We start from the raw sequence: 17,535 nt of genomic DNA on the forward strand, positions 1-17,535 counted from the left end.
AGCATATAATTAGATTGTGTTTGGTATGAGGTCAAACATTTAGAAAAAAAAATGTTAAGAAGGTGGGATTTAATGATAAAGTTTTGAGGATATACAAAGTATTAAAGAATAAAGTATTAAGAATGTTTGATTGTAATTGAAAAAGTTAAGAGTAATAATGAGATTCACACTTCATAAATTAGTTTCCTAAATACAATTAGTGGATCCCATGTTTTAAAATACATAGATGAATTGAGAAATTAAAATAATTTAAAATAAATGATGAAAAATAAGTGATAATGAGGCCTCCTCCATTAATTAAGTGGAGGGCAAAACTTACTCTCCGTGATTGGTGTTAAGTGTTTCTGTCAATTGCTTTCCTTTTCAAAATCCCCCTCAAAATTTCCCTACTCCTCCTCCTACAAGGCTATCATTTAACCCTTTTTTAGGGTTAAACTTTAACGTTCATTAAAACTCTCTCCTTCAAACCTACACTAAACATAGATATAAGGAATAAAATAAAAATCATAAGGGTAAATCTTCATCTCCTTTGTCTTCCACCCAAGTGTTGTTTTACTTGAAAAAAATACATTAAAATAAGAAACAATACGAGATAGATTGGCGTGGTTAATTAGCTGTCGAAGGAGTCACACCTCACCGAAGAAATCAATATCAATCAGTACAATTTTATATCACGGCAATGTTCAGAGAGGCATTCATTGGAAACATCGTCAAGACTGCTGGCAATTTCAGAGGAGTACCCTCCTTGACACAACATGAACATCAAAGATATTGAAGTAGTACAAGTTTTAGCCCCACTTTCCCCTGACATCTAGCAAGTTGCATCCAATTTAGCTACTTCTATTTATCATCATCATGGAGAATAATATCTCACATATTAGTATAAAAAATATTGAAGTGAAATCAAATTTATCGTAATATTTTCTTTTTATTGTTTTAAAATACAACGACGAGAATAATAAAAAACACTTGTTTTTATCTGCTTTATATTTTGAAAGTATATAAATTCATTTAAACACATTTGTTTATTTATTTCTATACCCATTCTAAACTACTAACTAAACAAGACTTAAGAAAATTATTAAAGTAGATCTGGCAATGGACCCATTATTTGAATAAGATTCAAAGAAGCAAGAATTGGTAGCTTTTGGGAGGCTGGCGGATGATGTAGCTAAGATCTGGGCCCTAAAGATGTCGGTATAATAATCATAATCGATAATCAATCGATTAATGAAATTATGATGTGCCATTTGGGTCCATATCATGTTCTCTAATCAAGTTGTTTTGTTTTTTTGGGTGGATTTTGTTATCCATTTCTTACAAGTTTGAAATTATAATATGGTCTGAGGAACCCACCAAGATTCAAACAACAGTGCTAATGCCCAAGTATAATAGAAGTTAGGTTTGTAATCTTAGGATCATCGAGGACAAACCTCATGGGATGCCTGTCATTTTCGTAGAGAATCATGCATAGAATGTTACCTAATTGCTTCAGCGTGAACCATGTCAATTGGAGTTGTCTACTTTTGACCAAGTTTTCAGTGGAGATCACAATAATTAAGATGGTGGCTTGTAATATTTTTTATTCACATCCCAGCATGTACGGCATCTTGACAATAGACTGACAGCTTTGCCAACTCTACAAGATAGACATGAAGCAAATTAAAAAATAAAATAAAATCCATATCCTTAATAAGGACAAGCACTTGAGCTACCCAAGATTAAATTGGCTCTGTGAATAAAAAACAGAACCTTTACAAGGATCATACGAAACTTTGGAGAAACTGCATTTTCTTCTTGTATATTATCCTTCATATATTAGGGCTAATTAAAAGAGCATAATAATAATAATAAAAAACTTCTCCTTTTTTTAAAGCCGGTCGATCGACTTATATTAGAATTAAATCGACTAAAACAAGGCTCGAACTCGCTCGAAACCTCACGACTCCTGTTTCTGCAAGGGCAAAATTAATTTGAATTTGAATATGTAATGGTCTTCAATGAATTAAATATCCATAAATTATGCTTGAAGAGTAACGTTATAAAGAAAGATGAAGATCTTGAAGGGAAAAATCGGAGAAGGACGACTAGATTATTGGTAGATGAGTATTAATGAAGGATATTTGGATCCAAGACTCCTGACCATGTGATCTTCGCATAACGAGTCTTCATTTATTTTTCTTGTTGTTTTCCAGGCTCTTGCATGTGCATCTGGTGATCTCCTGCAAACAATTATACAATATATGCATTATTAATCGAGTGCAGTGCTGATGAAACATAAATATACAAGCTTCCGGTTTAAGTGCTTGCATGGAATCTGAAGTCCTTGATGTAGAGATTTAGTTAGGTATCTACCTAGCAAGAAAATATTATTGTGAGTCATGGGTCTTGACATAACCCATCATGTATAAAAATATTTGTTATTAAACTTGTTTGATGGATTAATTCAATGAAATAACTCAAAACTTGAATTATATTAAATTTTAATTAAATTAAATTATATAAAAATTAATTTAATCAAACTCAATTGACTCATTAAAATAATAGTTATACCGGTTATTAACCCGTGATACGAGCGCAACAATAAAGAAAATAATGGAGTTAAATGTACAAAGCATTAGTGCATGTTGAATTTCTTAGTGGAGCTATAGGTATAGCTAGCTAATATCTAGGCTGAATTAATTCTATATTGAAAGAGGAATTAAGAGGAAATAATGTGGACACAAAAGAGTATAATTGACTATCGAACTATAGGCACTACTTAGTGGTCACTAGAAAATAAGATGAACGAGAATTAACGTTCTCGTCTTATTCCACGTTCAAAAGGGTTCAATTAAACAATACTCCATTAAGAACTTAAAGATTTTTAGCAGTGGATTTCATGAATGAACAAGGCACTATAATTGAAAGATGAAAAGGAATTAATTTATAGATAGTTAATTAGTTCTGAAATCCCTACTTCGATACATGCACTAGAGAATATACATATGGGTGGGTGGGAGGGAAATTATGTCAGCACATTTCAACTAGAGGTATGCATGCAGGGTTTTGTCTCAGTGGGCAAGCAAGAGGAACAGCTTGTCCGGAGTCATAGATTTGCAAAGTTGAGTGATGATATCCAGTCTCTTTGAATCTTGGAAAATAATTAAAGAGCTGTGAATACGATATATTGGTGGAATTAATCACCATTTTACCTTTTACCCTTGTGGATATGCCTATAGTTTTGAAGAACTTCCTCGAAAATCTTGCCTGAGGTGACAGTTCCTACCTCATTAAACACTACCCTCTGTTTTCATGCTTAGTTTGTACTACCTTCCAAAATTACTTGAAGGCTTCAGAATCCTTGCATAGCTAGAAAGACACCACCCCCATTTGTTGTTGACACCCCATGCAACTCTCACAGTTAGGCAGGGTTGCCATGCCATAGATAGTAGGATAAGTTTACTGGTTTAATCATTTGCAATTTGCAGGAACACCCAGTCAGCTATCTGTGAAAATTCTTGCTGGGATAACAATATCAGAAAGAATTTCTAAGGTTCTGCCTCAATGAGATGTGTCCCCAAATCTCACTGAAATTTGATGTTTGTCTCACAATTGCTGTTAGTAGTTTCTTCTTTAGTAACGAAGAGGACTGATCGTTAAGATATATAAGAACAGATTAAGCTACCTTAATTTCCCCTGATATTCTTGGTCATGGAAGCAAATTAAGTAAAATATTTTGTCCTAATTAGGAGCTAATCACTCATTGACGGGCAATCACATGGTTTATAATCCTTCTTACAGATTCAAAATATTAGCTGTTAATCTGCTACTGCTAATAATTAATCTACGTAAATCTTCATGATCACTACATTAATTCACATGCACAAAATGCCATTCGATGCAAAAGTCACTTACTGAACCACTTGATTACTTTAAATTAATCCCCAGATAACTTAACTAAGTTTTATCTTTGAATACTTGTATATTAAATCCTGCATTTTAGCAGTTGATGATAGATTAATTATGTATAACCTGATGTGAACTCTTGTTTCTTTGTCAAGATAGAGAAATTGAGCTAAGGTTTGGTTATTATTTTAAAATATAAAAGACAAGGACAATGAGGAAATTAAAAAGTACATGGGTGTAAATATTTTTTATTTTAAAAATAAAAAAAATTATTATAAAATTATTTTCAAAATAAATCTATTTTAAATATATCTTTTTATCTTTTCAATTTTTTATCCCAATTGGCTTTGTATTAGAAGGCCGAATTCTAATTAAGCATATATTAAAGATTTAAAATGAAAAAAAATAAAAATAAAAAATAAAAAAATAACTCAAGTAAACTTAGATCGACACTCATACTATATTGCAACCTACACTAAATTGTTTTTAATATAAACAAATGCTTAGGTAATGCCAATGATTTAAAAAAATAAAATCTCAAACTCACGTACATCAACCTTAGTGAATCCATTAAATTAAGTTATTTTAAAAATATGATTAAAAAATTTAGCAAAAAATGAAAAATAAAAAGACCCATAATAACTCAGGTTATTTATAAAATTAGTAAAAAATCCTATAGAAAGCCAAAAAAAATATGAATCCCAATATTCAAATATATCAAATGTAAGAAAAAAACAAATGAGATTTTGACTTGTGCAATGCCCCGAAAAGCAAAAAAAAATATGAATCCCAATCTTCAAATATATCAAATATAAGAAAAAAAATGAGATTTTGACTTGTGCAATGCCCCGAGTCGGGTATTTTTGTCTAACCTTAAAAAAAATATAAGAAAAAAATAGAGATGGTGACATATGGATAATATTTTTTCTAAAACAAATATTGAACAATTAATTTAATTTAATTCAAAAAAAATATTTTAAAAAAGATAAATTTAAAAAAGAACAATAAATAAAAAGAACCGAGATAACCTAAGTAATTTCTAAAATAAATGAAAATTCTATATAAGGAAAAATAAATAAATTATAGAGTCGAATACACAATTAAATCTAATGATAAATGATGAAACTAAAAAATATAAGTTTTTTAATAAATAAATAAATAAACTCGGATAAATCTTATAAATAAAGGCCAAGTTTAAAAATTTGCAACCTCTTAACTTATAGACTCAGTATCATTCAAGAATCTCAATTTAATTTTCAAAAATAAAATAAAAAAATATCAACTTAAAAAATTTATCAAGTAAAAAAATAGCAATAAAAAGAATGATGATAAAATCTAATGTATAAAGATAATATAGGAGGATGAAATCGTAAAAAAAACATCCAAAATAAAATAAATAGAAATAAAAAAATGATGATCAAATTTAAAATAAAAAATAATGAAGGATAAAATCAAAATATAAATTTAATTTTATAAATTAATTTAAAAAATAATAATTAAAAAAATAACAACAAAATCTAAAAAAAAAAACTAAAGAGCTGATGTGAGATGTTGTAAAGCTAGGCATGAAAATCAATGAAGAGAAGAAAGTCAGCCTCTACTAAATCAAAGGTAATCTAGGAACATGTACCGCCCATAAAGACACTACCCACTCTAACGAGTTAGAAAATACCAAGAAAGCCCATTTTTTAAATCTTCATGCGACACTACACCGTCAAAAAAATAACTCACTTGTTAACTCGTTCATGGACTGTGTGCTAACAATTTTTTTTTTAAAAAATTATTTATTAAATCACCCAATCGCTCCTCGACTACATGGTTATTGCAAAAAAAAAAAAAAAAACCTAATGTAAAATAATTAATATATCCTTATAGTCAAGTCTTGTATTTTTTTTTGCTTAGAGTAATTAAAATGTGCATATCAAAATGAATTGTCAAAAAAAAAAAACACTTAGGCCAAAGTTAGTTTTTTTTTTTTTTCCTTTTAAGATCAACTAAGGAATTGAACTATGATAAAATTTTAAAAAAAAACCAACCTATCCTCAAACAATTTTGAAATGATAAATAAACACACAAAAAGATTCCTCTACTGTTCAAGTCCAGTTGATTGCTTTCTTAGTGGTTATAATCCACTCCACCGAAAAACAAATGCAGTGTATAGTGTTTTCCCCACACTCCAAATGGGCTCATGCCCTTCTTGCAGGCTTTGATGAATGTGAAACACCTATAGACTTAAGATAAAAGAGAATAAAATTTTCCAAGTAGATTAAGAAATGATTGCGAAGGTACTCTAAAATGAACGAAACCTTTGATAATTATATTAGGATCTTGGCAAGTGGGACCGTTGAATTTGGGGCTTTGTCCCTCTCCTCTAGATGTGCTACTATATACTGCCTTCAAATTCTGTAGGTGTGATTTCATTTCTTCCTCTCTACTTTTCTTAATAATTTTCGTGTTTAAGATTTTTTGTGAACCAGAGTGGTCTGCTCGTTAATCTACTTAATTGTTTTTAACACAAAGACTTTCGTAGGTGCCTTGATCTCTTACTATGTGGTGAGGAAAGAAAGCCGAATGTCTAAGCAGCAAACCCTTATCATGTTCATGGGATTTCAATTTCTCAATTAATTTCCCATTTTCTTCATCGAGATAATACGTTTTCCTCTTCATAAATAAATTCTTAAATTTGCAGTAACAAGTAGGAGAGCAAACTCTGTGTGTGTGTGTAAAACCCCATGAGCTGTTTAGATAAATTCTTCCCACATGGTATGTGATATTGCAGGCCCGCTTAATTCTGTCTTGTTCTCCTCTCAAGCTTGGTCCATCGTTTTGTCCCTAAATCATTGCATGTCCCTGATAAGACTCAGACCCGAAGGGGCAGAATAATTGCAAAAGTGGCTTATCAATGGAGATTTATGTATCATGTTGATATCATGCATTGAATTAATGCGGGGTTCCGAAGGAGATAGAGTAGACAGAACCAGGCGAGAAATTTGAATCTCATGCAAGGCTCTATGGGGTCCAAGATGTGAAGTACCCTCTAACTTTTATGTTGTGTTAAATGTGGGCTGGGAGCACGCACCAACTCTGATCCATCACCTAGAATTGACATTTCTTTGTCTTTTCTACTTGCATAACACAATACGCCTTTCTAATATAGGTCCCACTCATGAATCTATAAGGGAATGATCAAGAGTCATGGCCTTCCATGGCGTGTCATGCTCTCAAGGATTTTTGACAGCCTATAGAGAGGGTTGTTCTATGGTTGAAAGGATTTATTAGTGGGAGAGGACAATGCCATTGACATGGTGGACTAGAAGAAAAGCTAGGGCATTGTGAATTTCATGGTTGAATAGAGAGAAAACGTAGATCAAGTATTGATAAAGTGAAATTAATAGGAACCAGACAACTTTTCTGTCTGAGGTTTGAAAGATATATTGAACAGGCTCCATATTTTTCCAAATAACAATAATTCCATGTGCTAAGTCCGCATGACTTTTTTTCATCCCATTAATGGGGTTTTGGAAATTATGGCAATCAAAGCTATGTGCTCGGTGCAGATTCTTCTTCCAAGTCCCATCTATAATAGAAAGATTGTTTCATGTCTTGCTTTTTGAAGTTTTTAAGCCTTAAAGTCTTGATGCCCCAGCATGAATTGTCTTACGGAGCTGTCTGTATTCGAGGCAGTGAGAGAGTGGGCACCCATTTCCCGTGTCCTTGAACCTGGAATTATGACTTTAAGGAGCTATGGGTTCATCTAACTGTTTCCAAGGGTTGAAGAATGGTCTGCTTAATTAGGGAAAAAGATACGATATTTGAAGTGGTTTGAAGTTGAAAGTACTGTAAATGGACTCTGATTTTTCAGCACGAAAACAATGTAGCTTAGATCTACGATTTTGAAGATTTATGGTGGAGCAAAAGAAGACTAGCCCTCAGTTCAACACGTCTAAACGAAAGTGAATGAAGCTCACAATTCTTGACCAAAATATGTGAACGAAACACAGCCACTTAGTCCCCACAAAAACTGGAGTTGTGTCCTGTATAAAGATAGAAAACAATGTGTCCCCATTATACTTGACGATGTGATGATACCTGCTCAGAGCCTTGTGTACTCGTCAAGGTGAATTTCTAGGACAAATCAGACAGCACAGTCCTTTTTACTGGACTTCATCTCCAATATCATCACCATTAATATTAGTTTTTTTTTTAATTTAATAATGATGCTGTAATGCATTCAAAACTAGAAGCGTTTTTAATTAACCTTCTGAGTTCATCACAACTTTACCATGTGAATCTTGATGTAGTATTTCTCTTCTTTTAGTTCCTCATTAATGAACTACCAATTTACCATAGCCCATTAAAGAAAACTTGGGAGTGGTCCAAATTAGCTTCAAGAAGCTGTTGTCTATCTCGTCAACTTATTGTGATGCTTCCTGTAGTAATTGGACTTACCCCAGTTGGTGAGAATTGGGGAGCCAAGAGGAGGCTCAGTTTCGAGTTCAATTCTTCATGTTGGGTAGGTTTTGCACGAGCCCAGACAGTAATGGATGATTGACATGAATTTGTAGGCCGATGCTGCATTAGCTGCCATTCATGATGCTCAGAAACAAAGCATGGTAAGCATGCTCAGAAACACATAAATATTACACTAGAACATAGAGACTGCATATCTTAAATTGATTTCTAGAGTGACTATGATACGGATGCGATCGACAATGGTGCTCTGGCTGTCGTGGACCTTTTATTGGTGGGCATTTGAGTAACATAGTCTGTACTGCATCCGATGACTTCTGCTGCAAGTTCTGGTTCAAAACAAGACTTTGCATGTAAGGATAAACATGAAGGAACCAATAAATCGACCAAATTAATTCACAACTAAAGCGAAAAAAAAAAGAAAATGCTTTCACAACTTGACAGGAGGATTATTTTTTAAAATCAACTTGACATACAGTTGCTGAGTTTCATCTCAGGCTATAACTCCAACAAATCATACCAGCCACATCTATTCACGAACTAAGCAATTATCAATTCCAGATCACTTTTGAAGATCAGAAGCATAGTTAATCCGAATAATCATGAAGTAGTATAACTCACAAACAAGGTTAGTTTCTATTAAATTGCAATGAGAACGACCAAAAGGGCAAAAGGGCATGCATGTGCATGAATGGAGACGCTTACATGGGTGAGTAAGAGAAGAATTTGGCATCATAAATCATATTGTGGAAGACATAACTCAATGCAGTGCAATCAAAAAAAAAAATGACAATAATTTCATCCTTGTTGCCGTTTGCCTCGTGGCCCAAATGGCAACACGCATGCCATTTGGGCTCTGGCTCAAATGACTACACCCAGCTTGATTCGGCTAGATTTTTTCCCTTTCTCTTTCATTTTTTTTGGCACACTATCCAACACGACACACCTGAATATTTTTTAAAAACTTTTAAGGAATCAAAACGTGCCCTCTCACGTACATAAATTTTTTTATAATTTTTACTAACAAATTCTCGAGAAGTATATATTTTTATTCAGGTTTAGCTATATATTTTTATTTAATAGTCACAGCTCAAATACGTATCATATTCCATGCAAATTCTAGGCAAACTAGATATTTTATTTTTTATCGGATGATTATTTTTAACTAATATATTTTAAAAGTTATTAATTTCTTTATTAATTGAGTGACTTACACTGTAATTAATGATAAACACCAACTTTTTCATTTATCAATTCTCATTTAAATTATTATATTTTATGATGAGTTAATATGATCAAAACTTATAAATATTTTGAGTCATTAAATAAACAAAAAAATTCAAAAATTAAATGTTATAATTTTCTTAAACTCAAAATTTTACTTTTAAACTATTCATTTTTGTATTTTTTTATCAAAACTTATAAATATTTTGAGTAATTAAATAAACAAAAAAATTCAAAAGTTAAATGTCATAATTTTCTTAAACTCAAAATTTCACTTTTAAACTATTCATTTTTGTATTTTTTTTCCACATATACTTATTAACTTAAACATTAAAGAGTTTTTTGTTTTATTGAAAGCTTAATTTTTGTGTAAAGTTTTTTCATGATTTTAGTCATGGTTTCATCTATGAAAAACTCTAGTTTATTTTCATTTCATACCTTTAATCAAAAAATTATTTCTATGACTAAAAAAACTTTAAAATAAAAAAGAATAATTGATCTCCATATCATATAGACTCTAGCTCGTACGAGTATTAAACAACTCTACCACCAAGTGCGGATGCTCAATAATATTATTATAGTTATGCAATTACATCTTCACACTCTTTCTCCTACACAACAACAAGCTTCCATGCATGCACTACTAATAATGTAAAAGCAACTCTAGTTCCCTAAAAAGATAGGGTAGAATAATATATAAGGAGGTAATATCTGCATTGATACAATAAAAAATAGCTACACATTGTTTTTACATAAAATATTCTAAATAAAAATTTAATTATCATCGATCTTCATCAAAGTCTCAATTATGCTTCCCATTTAAGAAAAGATCTGGCCAAAAGATAAGATCCATAACTCTACAAGCTCTTGAACACAATACTTACCAGACGAGAAAATCTCAACTCTATCAAAAAATATGACATATTCAACTCTTTAAATGTTATGTTTTCACTAAAGCTAACTTATACTCATAAACCTCTGAAAGCATATATAAATTATGAGAAGCATCATAGAGTTATTACACAACACAATAATGTAATGTGTAAAGTTTTTCCACCAATATTTTATGGATTTATTTATACATGGTATCATATTTTAAAGTCTAACTTTATTTTTTATTTTTGTAATTTTAGCTATAAACTCATTTATCATTTCGTTATAACAGAAATTGAATATAAAAGCACCAATACCTATCGCCAAAGCTTCAATGAAAAAAATACTAATATGAAAAGATTTCTTGAACCTTTGCCATAAAAGTCATCGCTAATGATGCTATAACTATTCTTTGTAGGAAATGTTATATACTTCCACGTACATAAAGCTTCAATTGTCAATTCCCCGAGATCCTGACTATCCCATTTATCACCATATACACTGAGGTGTTAGCTATTACAAGAGGAAAAAAAACTAATGCAATATCCTACCCCATAAAAACTGGTACAACACGAGAAACCCTATCAAGGCAAGGGGGTGAGTAGAGAGCATCCATCCTTAATGGCTCCTCTTCATTGGCCGCTTTCAGAAACAAGTGGTGAAGTAGTTTCATGTTGTCAATGGCAACGCACAAGTACTTTTCATCTGCTTCCGCGCATTTGTCACGATAAGTCGCCCTATTTGGCCCAGGTTCTGGAGCCGTTCAATGAGGTTCCCATGCCCCTCAAGACTTGTAAGTTCTTTAGCTTGCAAATACCTAATGGTGCCTTTGTACCAAATTCATAATTGAACTCAGTTCCATGTCCAGGATTATGACGGCATGCTGCAGCTTTGCAATGCCAGAAGGCAGCTCCTCAAATTTGGTTTCCTTGATATCCAATGTTTCTGACGTGAAGTTTTCCATTTGATTCGTGAAGTTGCTCCATTTGAGTTCAAGTCAAGCTCAAGAACCTTAAATTGACCACTGAGTTTGGTCGTTTATCAATCTGCAGACTCTCTAGATCCAACACCCTTCACTATTTAAATCCACGAAAGGCTTTACGGAAGAGAGGTTTAGATGTCTTGTCTGCGGGAAACAAAAAGAAAGAGTGAGTGTGTGAGATGCTCTTGACAGTGTATATTTCACGGTCCTTGACTAGAACTGACAGTCGACGAGCTCCACTCCTGAATTTCTTCTTCAGCATAGAAAACACTGAATATTTTAAGATCATCACAGCATAACCATAAATCAGTGTTTGCTAAGTTTGTGGTTAAAGTCAGAAGCAATAATTTAAGCATTTAGCAAAATGTACTGCCTTTTGCCCTTTCTTTTATCGTTTAAATGGATTGGGGATGTCTTAATATAAATTCATCCGTATTTCCAATCCAAGGTCATATGGTCTGATCAGATTGAAGTATTGGCATGAAAAGATAAATAATAATGAATTTAGCAAAATCTATTGCATCAGCAAATAGATTGCTAGAGCCTGCATTGCACAAGGACTCTGCTGCATTTTGTCCCTTTCCTGTAACATTTGGTTGAGCTATTTCTTGTGGATGGAAGAGTTATCAACTCTTTTTTATCACTCTATTGAAGACACCTCTTTCGAACATAAGAATTTCTATCCAAAAAACATGTATCTGAACATTTCATACCTTTTAAGGCATTGCCATTGATAAAAAGAACACCGGATCCTTAATATGGAATTATTGTGTAGCTTCAGTATGTTGACTGAGTTGTGGCCTTAATTTTCTTAGCAGATCCATTTACGCGTCTGGATTGTCGCTTATATTCTGTTATTCTTAGCAGTTCAATTCGACAGGCGGAGGCTGTTTACTACAATTTTGAATCCAACACGTCTTGCCAATGGAGAAGGTTCAACAGCGGGAACTCTTATATTCGACAATGAGCTTGTCAGCCTGAGGAATCAGTGAAGCAAATAACTTGAATCGAAAAGACAAGCAATCTATTTACCAATAATCAAAATTTTTCTACGCTTTACATAGGACAACAATTGTGTTTGAGAATTTAGCTCACATAAAGCAGCAGTTTCTGAGTTCCAGAATTCATAATTGGTAACAAGCCTTTGCTTGCTGTTTGCCTTTTAAACCAGAGATATTGTGTTCTGATTTGCAATTTATCTACAGTTTCTTAACCTTTTCAATTGGATAAGAATCAAGTTCCTACATGATTCTGTATCTAACGCATGTTTTTCCCAAAATACATGCAATTTTTTTATTTTACCTCCTCCTACTTGTCTATGCATGTAAACTTCAGAAGAACCTTGCACTGAATGTATCGATGCAAGTTCATGAAGATGAAGATGGACAGAAATTAGAGGGGGGGAACCTTTCCCATAAACCTTGGTAGTGTGACTGAAATTACTTCACAAACTCTACACTGCCAATAGTCTCTCTGGATAACATCCCATTGGAGACTTTGCTGCCACATGCAGCATTATTCTATACCACCTATCTTTGAGATCTCAGGACGCTAAGTGAAGTAATATTATAGTTTCCAAATTACAACTGCAGCTGCATCGAAAAGGCTATCGTGAACTTGATAGGCAAGGCACAGTTGGGGAAGCAGAGATGGCAGTTCCCTTGGCATTATTGCAAGAGGCGCGTATTTGATTTCGAGGAGACCTCTGCTACTGTTTAATAGGCGCCATCCTTTCCTAGACTTCCAATACTGCACAGAGAGTTAAGAATAAAAAACTATGGAATGCTTAAAGAAACTAAACACAACCCAATCAAACATTAGTGGTGAAGAGTTGAAGTTATCTGACAAACCTTGTACCATGACCTGGTCCACATTTGACACCAGTAACATTAATGCAAGTGGAAAAACCATTGATCAATTCCTATAAAAGAGTCTTGGATATTGACATGGTTTGACCCAGAGATATCAATTCCATCAGTATTTGGGTTCTCATCTGGTGCAAGGATTTGAAGATTAGAGACTTCGACACCGTCACATGCATTTATGCTTATGTGACCTTGTGGCTGCTGACATGGTGCCAGTTACTTGGTCGGAGACCATTGCATTTGTTGAAATGGAGAGCCTTCATCCGCAACATTCATCGCTCACACAGTCGGAACATTATAAAAGGATTCCTTTTATGTTTTGAGGATGATCGATGAAGACTCATCGATCAATCGATCTTACTCGACGACGTTTCGAGCAGGCACTATCATTATCCAGGGAGACAAATATTGCTTCTTCTTTTTTTAACATTCATATTAAAATGAGTAACAGGCCCCGAAAGACAACTTGAAGACATTAGCTAGACTTTATTGAGCAGAAGGTAGACATACATTGCAAGCTTTCCACCAAGCTTCTCCTCGTCCATCAAATCTTCCTCCTCCATCAACAATGAGACCAATAGAGGCTGTGAATCCAATCCATTTTTCATAATCACCATCCCATGAGTCAAAGCTGTTTGGTGCACCCATTGTACCTTCGATCTACTATCATAAAAACAATGCTAGGTTTTTTCAGTGACCCCCTTTGTAAATGATTGAATACAAGAAAACATTTGATGAAAACGTATTCCCTGATGGTACTTCAAGGGTTGGCATTTCTTCACTTGCTCGACAGAAATGTCCCCATGCTTTTTGGAAAGCCTTTCAAGTACATTTTCAATTCATAAATATCTAATTTTCTCCACATACAGGTTATCAAGCTTAAAGAAAATAACGAAAGTACAAACACATTTACGTAGAACTCTAAAGAGCTAGTGAGTCTAACAATCAGGAAGGTTGCTCCCACTTTCTATTTTTTAAGTTCAAATCTTGCTGTTAACATTCAAAAGAAATTATGTACTAAAATACACTGAATCGCATAGATTTACTTAAAACATGCTTCGTAAGTAAAACAAAATTCCCATAGAAAATAGCACATAAATGATAAACCTACTTAAAAAATAAAGCAGGACATGTCCTGGTGTAGCATCAATTTTTCCAAAAAAAAACATTTTAAAATTATGTTCAAACCCAAAAAAAAAAAACATTTTAAAATTATGTTCAAATAAAAAAAAAAAAAAATTTGCTTCCTTAACATGGAGAATCCTTAATAAACTTTAAATCAAATTATAGATGTTATGGTAGTCGAATTTGTTCTAGAAGTTTGAGTTATATTTAAATTAAGAGGGGGAGGAGATGGTTGTTACTGTTGTTTGTTACAAAAAAACAAAAAAGAAATGCATAAGGAGCAAGATAGAGATGGGGGAGCGGAGAGAAGGATTGATCGTTAAATCATAAATTAAATATTACCAATAAATTTATCAATGGAATTATTTTATCAGTCATTCTATCGATAAAAAATATCATGTCACCATACAATTTGTTTTTTTAAATCCCATTGTAATACCATCCGTAATTTTGTTGGTATATAACCAGGGATTATATTTGTCATTATATCTACAAATGAACTTTACTGCAAGGTTAATTTTGTTGGTAAAGTCATTGGTAAAAGTTACATATTATCGTATTTTTTGGCTTTTTTATTTTTTTTCCATTGCAATTCTCTCTGTATATATTGATGAAGTATTTTCGTTGGTGTTTACCAAGAGATATGGTGATGGAGAAGTTCGTCAATAAATTCATTGCAATCTACCAATGGAAAAATTGTATTGATGTTTTCGTTTGTATTAGTCAAATTTCTAATAATGAACTACATACAATTACAACAGTTAAAGAAACAAAGGTTGAAAATATGAAGGGAATTAATAAAACTAGTCAAATAGTACTCTTCCAAGCTAAGATACAAATCAATTGTCAATTATCAATCAGAATCTTGAGACATCATTATAAATTACCCTATGATGAAGTGAGAAAAAAATTAGAAAAAATTGGATTTTTCATAAATATGTCCTAAACCTAACCGTGAGTCCAAAAACTTTTCTATAAAATAAGTTTCTTGTTAAAACACAAAACTATTTAATATTTAAGTCAGCATGTATAAGAAGAGTGTAGTGTGTATGAAAGGAAATATAAGATAAATATATGTGTGAAAAGAAAGAGTTTATAGCTTATTGACTTTTATAAATGGTTTTTTATGACCTAAAATGGCTTGGTTAGCTTTATGGCCTTCAATGACATAGTTGGCATATGTATGGCTATAAGCACCCTTGCATAGCTAGCTTATGGTTTAACTTTTTAAGATTATCTCTCTAATGCTTAAGTGAGCAAGTGTCAAGAGAGTGTGGTATGTGTAAAAAGAAATGCAAAAGAAATATATGTGCGGAGGGAAAGAATTTATGGACTATATGCAATAGTTAGTTGGCTTTTAGGACCTAGAATGACATGGCTAGTTTTGGTATAGCTAGAAGCAACTTTGTATAATTGGTTTTTGACTTGATTTTTTATGGCTATCTCTCTACATAGGATATTTCCTTTTGTCTTGTGATTAGATGTATTTATATGCTAAAGTTTTGAAATTTCTTCATGAAAAAGGAGACCATATCATTAATAAAAAAAAATTAGTTTGTTATTATTAGCTAGTCACGGTAGTCGTTACTTATTATGTTAAGCTATGATTGTTGTGTTATGCAAACTATTGGTGTAAACATCAGTGATGCATGAAAAGTTTGTACGCAACACATGAAAACCCAAAACAAATACATAAAAGAGTGTTTTAGGACAAGATTAGATAGGTCAGGTTAGTATCAAGTGTGAGGCTAAAAACTCCAATCTTCGTTTAAATAAGTAGAAATTTGTTTTTTAAATAAGATTTTGGCATCAACATTTGTTTCCTCAAGTATTTTAGATAATAAGTTTGAAAGACTTATCTAGCATATGTAATAGGAAAGAAAAACTTGTTTTAGATTGCTGATGTTAACTTTGTGTATGCATTTACATGCCTACATAAGTGTTTTTTTCTTATATTATTGTTAACTACAAGAGAGAGGAGATCATAAAAAAAACATTGTGTGAGGAGATGTTGTATTAAAATAAGAATCTAATAAAGATGTGTTATGGAGTTATTCAGGTTTTAATAAAGAAATAGAATTGTTATGGAGTTATTAAGATTTTAATAGAGACATAATAATTTTATTGTAGAGATTTTTCATGAAGATATAGAGAATCTGTAGATATTAAAATCTCTTTATGAAGATTTTCATGAAGAATTTAATGGAGATATGAAAATTTTATCATGAAAATTTTTATGAAAACACACTACTATTTTATTGAAAAATTTTTAAAAAATAAAGATGCAATTCTCAAAGATAATTCAAAAATTATCTCATCTCAATTAGCTTATCATAGATTGCACATATATGTTTTTCTTCTTGTTTTACTTATCTTTTTTTCTTAACAAACTATTTAAGGTATCATTTGACAATTTCCTTATCTATCACTTTTTTCTGAATATTATATTTATCATGCCACAATTGTTATAATTTCTTATATTTCAACCATTTTTCATAGAAGATAAGTATTGCAAGAAGTTTTTTTCTTTTAAATAATGATCAATATCTCATCATTTACAAGAATAAAAGATGTGGTAAGAGCTAAAGAATACCACATAATTGAAAAATTATTATTGATACTATTATTATTATTAAAAAAAAACATTTTTTCCAACGACCACCACCATTCTTGATCCCCCCTCCCCGTGGTTAGCATGAAGTTTTTTTCTCTCAATGCCGGTTAATATCTCATTATGCATGAGAATAAAAGGTGAGATCATAGCCGTGAGAATATCAGATGATTAAAAAATCATCATCATCATCATCATCATCTACTATTAAAAAATCACCATCATCATCATCATCTAAAAAAACGTTTGCACCGTCACCATTCTTGATTGAGAGCCGTCAGACTAGAGGAGCCATGGCCACTCATGGGCCAAAAACATTTAGATGAAGCTAATATATACACACAAATTGGAAAGGGCCATTTTCATGAAAAATTGGCCCACCAAAACAGATGGATGAATCCATAAGAGAAAAAAAAATGATGATTGTGGTGAAAGTGGTGCCTTGATAGGTTGCAGATCATTGAGTCACCTTGGCAGAGACTCTACTCCTCCTCCTC

At 32.3% G+C, this 17,535-nt stretch overlaps 1 pseudogene; it reads right to left on the reverse strand.

Moving 5' to 3' along the window:
• Window positions 1–11,002: 11,002 nt before the first annotated feature.
• On the reverse strand, window positions 11,003–14,911 carry LOC105108668 (probable polygalacturonase At3g15720; annotated as a pseudogene).
• Window positions 14,912–17,535: the final 2,624 nt, after the last annotated feature.

Source organism: Populus euphratica, unplaced genomic scaffold (assembly GCF_000495115.2).
Source record: "Populus euphratica unplaced genomic scaffold, PopEup_1.0 scaffold195.1, whole genome shotgun sequence".
Taxonomy (NCBI): Eukaryota; Viridiplantae; Streptophyta; class Magnoliopsida; order Malpighiales; family Salicaceae; genus Populus; species Populus euphratica.